This window comes from Tinamus guttatus, unplaced genomic scaffold (genome assembly GCF_059628265.1).
Source record: "Tinamus guttatus ecotype Peru unplaced genomic scaffold, ASM5962826v1 Tinamus_guttatus_pri_ptg000314l, whole genome shotgun sequence".
Classification (NCBI taxonomy): domain Eukaryota; kingdom Metazoa; phylum Chordata; class Aves; order Tinamiformes; family Tinamidae; genus Tinamus; species Tinamus guttatus.
Genome location: NW_028288848.1, coordinates 10001156 through 10012397, shown reverse-complemented (window position 1 = coordinate 10012397; position 11242 = coordinate 10001156). Strand labels below are relative to the sequence as shown.

Genomic DNA, 11242 nt, shown 5'->3' with positions numbered 1-11242 from the left:
ATACTAACATTTCTATAAAGCTTGTGTTTGAGCTGTGATCTCAAAGAAACAGAACTTTTAAGTTAGAAATGGTATATTCTACTGAAAAGAACTGAATGATAATACTATAACACCTGATCTATCTGCATGAAAGGCTTGGTGATACTAGCATGTACTGGGTGTTCTTGATGCTCTTCCAAATAACATTTAAAAAGGAATTGTTATTGATATTTTGAAATAGCTTGTGTTGAAGATGTGTTTTGTTTACTATATCATATGCTGTTCAATGCTAGTTGGGCTAGTTCACAGCAAAGCTTTTAAAATGTGTATTATTGCTGCGAATTATTAAAGATCATGACCTAACTCGACTGTTGCTTTTGCTATCTATCTCTCTGTGAGCTAATCCTCATGTTAGTAGATAAAAGAAATAGAAAGAGCCATTTGAAGAGGTGGTAACAGGGATAAAGTGCTGGCAGGCTGAATCAGATCTGTCCAGTTGAGCCAAACCCACGCTCTTGGGAAGCACTACAGCAAACATGCAGGGAGGAGGGGAGATGCGGGAGAGGGGGCTCTCGGGGTCCATTAGTTGCCAAGGTCAGAAAACAAACCCTAGGCTTTTGTTGCACCATGGGCGGGATGCGAGTGTGGCTGGAGCTACGACAAGCCCTGCTGGAAGGGAACATGGAATACAAGGTGGATGTGGGAAAGGGGGTGGCCAAACAGAGTAAACAGAGAACGGGGGAATGAAGTGAACAGAGTATGTGGTTCTGAGAAGAACACACTTATCTGCACAGCACCAGCTAACTCCAACTTGTTTTACAGCTGCTTCTGTTTCAGCACTACTCTGCCTTGGTACCTGAGGTAATAATGCTCATGCAAAATTCATGCTGCACTTGCAAAACGTTTCCGAGCCCCTGCTGAGAGTGTGGAACAAAACAAGTTGGTGCCAGAGCCCAGGAACCCAGCTAACGGGCACGCGATGTGCACACAAACTTCCCTCCCCAGGGTGGTGCTGCTGCATTGCCTGCCGTGGTCAGCCAGGAAAAAGGCTGGGCCTGAGCCTTTGGTAGCAGAGTAAAATAAACATTTCATTTCAACGTGGACACTGAAAACGAGACAACATAGAGCACAAATCCCACTGCCATATCCACAGAGAGGTTGAATATATCATTCACATTAAACGGGAACACCTCAATAGAGTCTAAGCTTATTTGTGAGCCAAAACACAAAATTAAAACACAGCAGGGCTGTCCAAAGACTTAGAGATATATCCGCTTAAAAAAAAAAAAAAAAAAAAAAAAAAAAAAAAAAAAGGTTGAATTCTGCATTCAGCGAGAGCGCGTTGCCCCCGCGCTGGCCGGGCTGCAGCGCCCGGGGCTGCCGGGAACGCGCAGCCTCCTCCCGGCTCCCGGGATATTCCCCGCTCGCCTGCCCGCCGCTGCCCAGCACCGCCTGCCCCACGCCGGCACGGCCGCGCCGAGAGCGGCTTCCGTGGGGTTGCGGCATCGCTCTCTCCAGGCCAACAGCTCGTGCTGAACTGGCTCTTTAAAACAAGAATTCCTTGGAAGGGGGAACTGTAAGGGAAACGCACGAATGGAAACGCCTACAAAAGCGCATTCAGATAAAAATGTATCTGAAAACACAAATAATTTCTTATAAAGTATTATTTCATAGTGTCTGTATTATTGTCCCAAAATTCTTTCAGACTATGTAACTCTGGCATGAAGAACTGATGACGTATCATGAAGTTGAAGAAAAGTTATTACATTTTTGTTAACAGCAGTGACTTAACAACTTACTGAAATACTAAGTCTTTATAGACCAAACTACTCCCTATTTCTTCAAAGGGAACTTCACATTTGGATCTAAAAATGACCTTTTCATCACCACTAATTAATACAACTGCCTTTCATGTTTTTCATGTGCCTATTGTTCCTACCTCATGACAGAATATTTAATGAGAATTCATTTTCTGTTTCTAAAATGCATGTGTCTTGCAACCAAACTTAAGGCTCCTTGACACATTTTCTTTTCTGGCACAAGACTAACAATCAGATTACATCCCAGGATCACACTAACAAAATTGAATCAACAACAACTGAAGTTGCCTTTAGGTTTTCTTAGGATACAAAAGTCTCACCTGTCCCAACTCAGGCTAATGGTCCTTCCTCATGGGCACAGACCAAGAAAGACTGAACCTTCTCTCTGCTCCTGTTCCCTCAAATAAATGGTTGCATAAACCTGGAAGAATGACTGCAGATCATTTTAGCCACAAAAGCAGTCACAAACCTAAGGAAAAGCATAGCTCAGACACAAGTCAAACATGCAACAGTAACATGGTATAATTTGAGTTTCTTTTGGGGGGGGTGGGTGGAGGGTATTTTATGGCAAATACTCATTAGGAAATAGGTTGGTGGAAAGATGACAGGCAGAGTTCAGTCTGGTTGATGACAGCTTTTACAGACTCTTTGGCATGCAGCTGTTTTAACCTACAGCTTTTAAAAACAGCTCTTTCAGGCTACATTAACCAGTTCTATTTACAGTCAGAATCTTGCCTGAAAATAAATGATATTAGCCATATTCCAAATTCAGATTAGAATATCTCTAGTGTTTGGCTTTGAATATTAATTCATATTCAAGATAAGATATTTCTGGGGCAAATACTTTCTGTTTTTCACCTGTGTGTCCACATCCAACTTGGAAGCCTGCTCATCTTTAACACGACCGATTTTAAAGCACATAAAGAAATGGAAGTGCTGAAAGCTGCACTTCTGAAAAACACACAGACCACATGAAAATAAGCTAAAGCCATTGCCAGAGCCACGTGGACGGTGGATCCGCTCTGCCCGCCACTCAAGACACTGCAGCCCAGCAGAGGAAGCCCTTGGTCAAGGCTGCTTCTCCCAAAGGGCCCTCCAGCACAGACCACTCTGGCTGCAGCTTAGCAGACCAGCAAGGAGAAAAGGGCACATCTGGAAAACAAACGTTGGCTATGGAAGTACTTGGGATGCCCTAGATCTCTGGCCCTGTGGCATCTGATGGAAATGCCACCCATCCCCGGTTGCTCCATCCTGATGCCCCAGAGTCAAAGTAGTGCCATGTCACCAGCTTTGAGCAGGCTTTGAACTTCCCTCCCTGTCTGTTCTGTAAATCACGTCCCGTGCTCTGAGCAGATTTCCCGGCTGTGGTTGCCATAAACGCTTTGAACTTGACAACTGAGGACAAACAATATTCATGTTATATTTGAAATATGCAAGAAAAATGGAACTATTTAACACGTGCACCACTTACATATGTATGAAAAATGCATCAAGCCTTTATGGCTGGGCTCTTTTTACTTATGATCTTAATTAACTTCAGTCTTCACAGTCTATGTTGCTTTCCCTTCTGAGGCACCGGACAAATAGGACGTGCGAATAGGACATCATTAGCAAACGTTGAAGACTCTGTAGACGATTATTAAACTAGTGGCTGAGCACTGATGAAAACTGTTTGGACTCTGATCAATTTACTAATGAACAGAATACAGCTTTAAAAGTATCAAAACACAGAAACAATTCACATTTCAGAAGGTGAAGGTCCCCAAGCTCTTCCTTTTGGAAATGCAGAAGCATCCCATTATTTAACAAGTCATCACATCCACAATTTATCCCATGAGGTACATTTACCCAATAGTATTTACAAAGCAACCAGCTGTAGCATTTTGCTAGCACAAGTAGCAGGACATTATCAGCAAATCACAGCTGCTGTTTTGTGGCCACCCACAGCAAATGACCTGATCCACTCTTCAGCTGATACAAATGATAACTGACACCAACAGCAGACAGAGCTCCTGGATCCAAGGAAAGGAGACAGAAAGGAGGCATTGCAATATACTGAAACAACCTGTCTGCCGGCAACCTTCCTGTGATCCTCTTTCCTATCTAAAATAAATAAACAATTAAAGAAATAAAATCAACCTTCCAAATGGGGAAAACACAGGACATTTTACATCTATATACATATAACACCACTGACATGTGGACCAAGTTTACCAGAAATACTCTCAAAATTTAACATGAATGCTTCAGAAAGGGAAAAAAGTTTCCCGAATTATCAAGGAGATTATAGAATTACCGATTAGATTACAGTCTTCCCTTCCAACCAAGGGTCAATGCTTCTTTTATCTGTGTTCCTTCAGCTTCATCGCAGTCTTATTCACACCTTTCCAAACTCAGGTAACCCTCAGGGCTCAGGGTCTTGCCCCGCTTCCCTGCTGCAAGCCAAAGGGATCGCGACCGCTACTCGATGCAGAAAGACCTCTCTCCAGCATCACTTCACCTGCACTGTTCATGGGCTTCCACTGCTGTGGGAAGGAACCGCCCTGTTCCTCCAGCCATCCTGAAGCTATTTCTAGTACTAAGGGAAAGGAAAAGAATGTTTATTAAGATGCAAGATTAGTAAAGCTTCCTTCACTTAGAGACAGCTATTCAGAAACAAAGCAAGAAAAAAACGCTCTAAATCGTGTGTGTACTTTAAATTAGCACCTTAATTTGTTTTAATTCCTATTTTCCCTATGCAAATAAAAAGTCATCATATTACCATCACAGCAGCTATACATAATCCAGTATTTACGTATCCTGCATCCAGGATAGAGTGTCAACAAAAAGGAAAACCTTTCTTTCCCCAAAGATTCATTTATCTCCTGGGATTCCACTCAGATTAAAACTCTTCCCTGTAGGAGAAATACCCTGTAGTGCTTATGAAAGAGATTACTTTGTAAAAAGGCCAGTTACTCCCCTTGTTTAGCTACACACAATCTCATGCTCATTACAGCCTGCTAGATGGGGCCATCTTCTGGTCAAACCACGAAGATGAATCCAGTTTAATCCTGGCGTACATTAAGAGCCGCATCTCCAGCAGGTCGAGGGAGGTGATCCTGCCCCTCTACTCACCCCAGTGAGGCCACATCTGCAGTATTGTGTCCAGTTCTGGGCTCCACAGTACAAGAGGGATGTGGAGCTGCTGGAGAGAGTCCAGCGCAGGGCCACAAGGATGATCAGGGGCCTGGAACATCTGCCCTGTGAGGAGAGGCTGAGGGAGCTGGGCCTGTTCAGCCTGGAGAAGAGAAGGCTGAGAGGGGATCTGAGCAGTGTCTAGAAGTACCTCAAGGGAGGCAGTGAGGAGGATGGTGCTGGCCTCTTTTCACTGGTGGCCACCGACAGAACCAGAGGAAACAGCTGGAAACTGAAGCATCAAAAGTTCCACAGGAACTTAAGGAAAAATTTCTTACCAGTGAGGGTGACAGAGCACTGGAACAGGCTGCCCAGAGAGGTTGTGGAGTCTCCTTCTCTGGAGACCTTCAAAACCTGCTTGGATGCAGTCCTGTGCCACGTGCTCTAGGTGACCCTGCGTGTGCAGGGGGTTGGACTAGATGATCTCTAGAGGTCCCTTCCAGCCTTAACGATTCATTGATTCTAAATGAAGAACTGAACTCTACTTTGAATATATGCTTTCTATACTCTGTTGAGGGTGGGAAGAGGGACTTTATGAAATGGATAATTTTTTTACAAATTAAAACCTGAAGTCATTACAAGTACAATTTGGAACTCACAGAGTACACATGGCTTAGAAACAGCAATGAATGTGATTATTTGTCTCTTTACAGAGATTAACCATGGTGGTGGCAGTAGCAGCAGTTCTGAGGCAACAGTAAGAAAATCAGCAGCAGAGGTGACCCCATTTCCCAGAGCATACAGCAGTTGCTAAGATGCTTTTACACCTTTCTCCTCCTTCATTAGCCTGCAGCTCCAGGTTACACTCAGACTCCTTCCTCCACCCTTCTGTACAAAGACACTGTGTATATATTGCTGTCTCTTATACCAGTTGTCATTGGTTTACCTTTATTGCTACAGCCACTGCTGAAGACAGTCACTTTTACAATGCTTGGAGCAACTCACTCCCACAGGCATTAGTTATTTCCAGGTAGACTACCAACCTGCCTGTATAACATGTCTGTTCACACATCTCCCCAGAGTTGTGCCCCCAGATTACAGAGCAGTCCTGCAGAGACTTCAGTGTGTCTTCTGCTTTGCTTTTTTCTTCCTTGTTTTCTCGAAGGGATGAAGACAACAGATGCGAGGATTCTGGTTTTGATCCTAAAGTCTATCCAAGAGAAAAATCCTACTGCCTGGACACAACTATTCAGAAGTAGTCTCACCTCTTTTGGAAATGTATTCTCTAGCGTGGTCCCTATGACCATCAAATCCTTCTCCTCAAGGGTTCGCATTCGGGACAGTTTGAGCAGAACCGTGTAAGTACTTGTGCCTGTAGCAAAGGCAAGGGCTGTCCAGAGGGTGGGCAGGACTGAAAATATGACTGATTTTCACTTGGGAATGATTCTCCACCCTTGAAAGCATGGACTAGCCATTTAAAATGAGCAGGCCTAGATCTTCAAAGGGACCCAGGCTCCCGATTTCTGGTGAAAATGGTACCAGCTTAAGGACAACTGAAATGATTTTCTTACAAATACTAAAGTGAAAGGGATCGAGCACCTGAGGATCTAGACAGTAGGAATCTCAATTCTTTTTATCCTAAAAGCAGTATTGAGTGACACAATACCTTCAAACCAAGAGCTTAAACTGTAGAAGGAGGAGAGGAAAAAAAAAAAAAAAAGGAAGAAATCAGCAGCAGAGCTGAGCCCATTTCCCAGAGCATACAGTAGTTTCTATTCATTAGTCTGAAACACTTTCCTCCTCACAGAGGGCTCTGGATATTAAGCAAGGCAGATATCCTGAGCCAGAAGCCGATGTATTTGGCATAACGTCAAGATGAAAAAACAAACAAACAAGCAGCCCACCACGCAGCAGAGTCCCCAGTTTCTGTTTCCCGGCTCCGGCGCAGGCAGAGCCCGGCCCCGTTTCACTTTCCGTTTCCCCTCGCCGCCCGCAGATCACATGAGCCCGGAGCGCATTAAAAGGCGGCGGCGGCGGCGGGCGCGCGCGGGGCGCGATGGCAGCGCAGCGCGGCGGGGGCGCGCGGCAGCCGCGGGAAGCGCTGAGGTGAGTGAGCGGCCGCGGCTCGGCCGGGCCCTGGCAGCGGGAACGGGCAGCGAGCGGGGGCTGGCGGGGCCGGACACTGCGGGGGGAAACGCGGGAGAGTCACCGGGAGCAGCCAGATAGGACGAGGCTGCAGCCGAGTGCTCTAATGCTACTGACAGGCTCCGTTTTGGAAACGGAACTGAGAGAAAAAGCAACGGCAAATGCAAAATCCGATATTTTAGTATAAGAATTGTATGGGATTTAACACACATGCCAAGCTACTCCTGGAATATTTTGCTGAACGCAGTTCTAATTCAGTGGCATTCCCTTGTAGTCAGGGGCTCTAACTGGAGCAGGACAGCAATGACAGCAGGAAGCTAAAGCTGCATATAAAGCTGTATTTATTTCCTTCTATAAGAGGGGCAAGAGCTTCCAAGACATTCTATAGCTTGTGTCCATAGACAAGGTAGTATGGAAACACATGCAGCTCCTAAATATGGATGTCACTGGTGCAGGACATGACTGCTTTAAAATCCAAGGCACACAAGAGACACCTCCGAATAAAAAACAAGAAGGTTTAAGCATGTGAAGCTGCTTTAATGTGCCATGATTCTAGGGCAGCTCTGTTTTGGCCTGCATTGCCCACAGAGGTGCTTAAAATATACAAAGTCTATTTAATCAAGAGCAGTAGGTGAGGAAAAACTAAAGTAGTAGAAACATATTAGTGAAAAGCCATTACTGAAAGTAATGATATTCACAGATAGAAGTTATGGGAAACAAATATCAATTCATCAATATCATCAGCACATAAAAGTGGTGCTAGGCAACAAACAAGCATTTACAAATTCAGGATATTCAAAATACAATTTAGAATACTGAAGTTTTAAAAATAGACAGAAATACAGGAAAGGCATTAAAACACTTCCTCCAATTTTGAGCAGAAGCTTTTATTTGATTACTGCTTCTGGGTAGGCTTCAGAGCATATTTTAAGGGTAGAAATATATTCCTGGGACCCCAGCACGTACTAGTGTTGCAGCAGAGACTGACCCTCTTTCGTCACATGCAGGAACATTTGCTGTGTAAGAGATGACCTCAGTCACATTTGCAAGAATTACTGGAAGAACTAATCCCCTCATAAGAATGATGGATTCCCCCAACTTTGGCTTATTGATGTATTGTTATCTAATGGTATCAACCCTCATATTGCTTGACAGCTCCATGTTTCTGCTTTTAAATCATGCCTGATTTGTTTTTAAAGCAGATATAAGAATATAAGTTCTTCTGTGATTTCTCTTCTAGCATCATTTCCAAGAATGACTTAAAATGCAGCCTGGAGCAACTACAATGCCATTTTACATGGAATTTGGTGAAGGAAGATGCGGATCTGGAATCCCTAGAGGACAAAACGGGCCATCAGATTGAATTTCTCACGCAATCCCTGATCGCAAGCTACAATATGCTGTCATATGTGTGTCACCTAAAGCACTTGAATGAGGACGCCCTGCAAAATCTCCAAAAAGCAGAAAAAGAAATTAAAATAAAGCATCCAGATGATATCGAGAGGAGAAGTCTTGTTACATGGGGGAACTATGCCTGGATTTATTACTACATGAACAAATATGAAGAAGTTCAAACCTATTTAAGGAAAGTGGAAGACACCTGCAAAAAGCTTTCAAGCACAGCTCGCTTTCAAGTACAGCTTCCAGAGATCTATTCCGAGAAAGGCTGGGCATTACTAAAGTTTGGGAGGGGATACTATAGCAGAGCAAAGGAGAGTTTTCAAAAAGCCCTGGAGACAGAACCCGACGATCCCGAATTTAACGTGGGCTATGCAATAGCAGTGCATCGTTGGGAAAATGCTGTTGAGGGAAGCAGTAACAGCGAAAGCTCAGCCCTGCCGGCCTTGAGGCGCGCGGTGGAACTGAGTCCAGATGATACTTCTGTTGTGGCATTACTTGCATTAAAGCTCCAGGATTTAAATCTAGCTGAGGAGGGGGAGAGATACATTAAAGAAGCAATGGATAAAACCCCCGATTTTCCTTATTTTCTGCGATATGCTGCTATATTTTATAGAAAGAAAAGTGAAGTGGACAAGGCACTGGAGCTGTTGGAAAAAGCCCTAGGAGTAACTCCAACATGCAGCTTTTTGCATCACCAGATGGGAGTCTGCTATAGAGCAAAACTGATTGAACTGAAAAAGAAAAAATATGCCCCCAGAGAGCAAATGGAAGAACTCATTCGACTTGGCATTTTTCATTTTAAAAAGGCGGTCGAGTATAGGTCAACATCTTTTGCTGCCTACAGTGACCTAGCGCGTATGTATGCAGAAGGAAAACAGTACTACCAAGCAGAAGCCACATTTCAGAAGGTGTTTCAAATGACAAATTTATACCCACTAGACACACAGTACCTCTACTACACTTATGGAATGTATCAGCGTTTTCAAAGGAAATCAGAATCTGAAGCTATTAAATATTTCAAAGAAGGGCTGAAAATTGAGCAGGATTCCACGACAGGAGCTAAGTGCAAAACTGCTCTGCAGAAATTGTTGGAACAGAGAATTCAGAAAGGCTTAGGAGACGCGGCAGCTTTTAGCACCCTCGGGCTCATTCATGAACTAAATCATGAGGAAGAGCAGGCAACAGAGTGCTACAAGAAAGCCCTGGAGCTGGATCCTGAAAATGAAGAATACCTGCGTGCATTACAGAAGCTGCAAATTTCCATCTGAATCATAAACCTCCAGGAATTCTCTCCCGCAACACAAGTTTCAAACTCTCAGATTTTTTTTTTTTTGGGTTCATTGAAGTTGTAACCAGAGGAAAGACAGGGCAGCATCAGCTTCTGGTGGAAAACAGAGAAATTGAAAGTGTCACCTTGTCACTTACCAAATAAGGCAATGAATGGTTGCTAGCATTCAAGAGCTTTGAAATCTCTTCAATACTAACATTTCTATAAAGCTTGTGTTTGAGCTGCGATCTCAAAGAAACAGAACTTTTAAGTTAGAAATGGTATATTCTACTGAAAAGAACTGAATGATAATACTATAACACCTGATCTATCTGCATGAAAGGCTTGGTGATACTAGCATGTACTGGGTGTTCTTGATGCTCTTCCAAATAACATTTAAAAAGGAATTGTTATTGATATTTTGAAATAGCTTGTGTTGAAGATGTGTTTTGTTTACTATATCATATGCTGTTCAATGCTAGTTGGGCTAGTTCACAGCAAAGCTTTTAAAATGTGTATTATTGCTGCGAATTATTAAAGATCATGACCTAACTCGACTGTTGCTTTTGCTATCTATCTCTCTGTGAGCTAATCCTCATGTTAGTAGATAAAAGAAATAGAAAGAGCCATTTGAAGAGGTGGTAACAGGGATAAAGTGCTGGCAGGCTGAATCAGATCTGTCCAGTTGAGCCAAACCCACGCTCTTGGGAAGCACTACAGCAAACATGCAGGGAGGAGGGGAGATGCGGGAGAGGGGGCTCTCGGGGTCCATTAGTTGCCAAGGTCAGAAAACAAACCCTAGGCTTTTGTTGCACCATGGGCGGGATGCGAGTGTGGCTGGAGCTACGACAAGCCCTGCTGGAAGGGAACATGGAATACAAGGTGGATGTGGGAAAGGGGGTGACCAAACAGAGTAAACAGAGTACAGGGAAATGAAGTGAACAGAGTATGTGGTTCTGAGAAGAACACACTTATCTGCACAGCACCAGCTAACTCCAACTTGTTTTACAGCTGCTTCTGTTTCAGCACTACTCTGCCTTGGTACCTGAGGTAATAATGCTCATGCAAAATTCATGCTGCACTTGCAAAACGTTTCCGAGCCCCTGCTGAGAGTGTGGAACAAAACAAGTTGGTGCCAGAGCCCAGGAACCCAGCTAACGGGCACGCGATGTGCACACAAACTTCCCTCCCCAGGGTGGTGCTGCTGCATTGCCTGCCGTGGTCAGCCAGGAAAAAGGCTGGGCCTGAGCCTTTGGTAGCAGAGTAAAATAAACATTTCATTTCAACGTGGACACTGAAAACGAGACAACATAGAGCACAAATCCCACTGCCATATCCACAGAGAGGTTGAATATATCATTCACATTAAACGGGAACACCTCAATAGAGTCTAAGCTTATTTGTGAGCCAAAACACAAAATTAAAACACAGCAGGGCTGTCCAAAGACTTAGAGATATATCCGCTTATAAAAAAAAAAAAAAAAAAAAAAAAAAAAAGGTTGAATTCTGCATTCAG

At 43.8% G+C, this 11242-nt stretch overlaps 1 pseudogene; it reads left to right on the top strand.

Moving 5' to 3' along the window:
* Positions 1-606: 606 nt before the first annotated feature.
* On the top strand, positions 607-9727 carry LOC148593983 (interferon-induced protein with tetratricopeptide repeats 5 pseudogene; annotated as a pseudogene).
* The last annotated feature ends 1515 nt before the right edge of the window (positions 9728-11242 follow it).